General features: G+C 53.6%; 1 non-coding gene across 1 annotated transcript; it reads right to left on the bottom strand.

Annotated features, from left to right (window-relative positions):
- Positions 1-236: 236 nt before the first annotated feature.
- Positions 237-398, bottom strand: LOC121869119. The gene has a single exon (XR_006089508.1). It is a non-coding gene; the product is annotated as a 5.8S ribosomal RNA (ribosomal RNA).
- Between the last annotated feature and the right edge of the window lie 657 nt (positions 399-1,055).

A 1,055-nucleotide genomic window follows, 5' to 3' on the forward strand; every position in this document is an offset into this window, starting at 1 on the left:
AGCGCCGCCTCCAGTTATTTGCGAGGGCGACAACTGTCGCTTTGTTGTGGTTGAATGTGGGTGCGCCAAGGCCGTAGACTTGCTAGTGATAGAAGCTTGCTTGTTTTTTAGAGCCTGCGCCTCGCGCAAAGCGGCGGGCGATTAAACCCTAGCGAGGAAGCTGGATTGGGTTACCCTAGGTACCGGAGACAGTCAGCAGGCACCGAACTGCGCGGCAACCCGATGGATGTATATTTCGACCCTCGTAGGAGTGGCGGCGACAAGCTCATATGGCTGCCGCCGCAGCAATATGCGTTCAACTTGTCGATGTATCTGGTATTCTTGCGATTCACATACCGACACGCAGTTTGCTGCGGTCTTCATCGACCCACGAGCCGAGTGATCCCCCGTTAAGAGTTGTGTATTTGCCATTTGGTCTTTTTGCGACTAACCATCACAGGTCGAGTCTCAATGAAAGGGTTTGACAGACATAGCCCAAGTTTGTGGTTTGGGTTTGGCCGGACGGCTTGTTGTTGTTTTTTGACACTTGAATTTCACTCTTTTTGGGTCAAGAGGCTTATTCGCCGGTAGTAAGGAACGGACGGGCAGCCGTCCACAGCCCCGTCCGTCCTCCTCCGGTCTTCGCGCTCTCGCCCGAGTGTGGTCCACCTACAGCGTGGTGGTACCTATTTTTGGTGCGGGGCCGGGATTGTCCTCTTTCGCTGCTGGAGTTGCCAGAGCAGAGCCCGAGACCGCCCAAATCAGGAGAGTAGTAGTAGTTTTAAGAGCGCCCCGTTCTCTTTCTCTCTGTTAATGATCCTTCCGCAGGTTCACCTACGGAAACCTTGTTACGACTTTTACTTCCTCTAAATGATCAAGTTTGGACATCTTTCCGTCAGCTCGAGGCGACGACCCCAGAAAACCCTCGCGGGCAACAGGGCCGACAATCCAAGAGCACCAGTCCGAAGGCCTCACTAAATCATTCAATCGGTAGTAGCGACGGGCGGTGTGTACAAAGGGCAGGGACGTAGTCAGCGCAAGCTGATGACTTGCACTTACTGGGAATTCCTCGTTCA

The sequence above is a fragment of the Homarus americanus genome, unplaced genomic scaffold, assembly GCF_018991925.1.
Source record: "Homarus americanus isolate GMGI-L3 unplaced genomic scaffold, GMGI_Hamer_2.0 scaffold7026, whole genome shotgun sequence".
In the NCBI taxonomy this organism is placed as follows: domain Eukaryota; kingdom Metazoa; phylum Arthropoda; class Malacostraca; order Decapoda; family Nephropidae; genus Homarus; species Homarus americanus.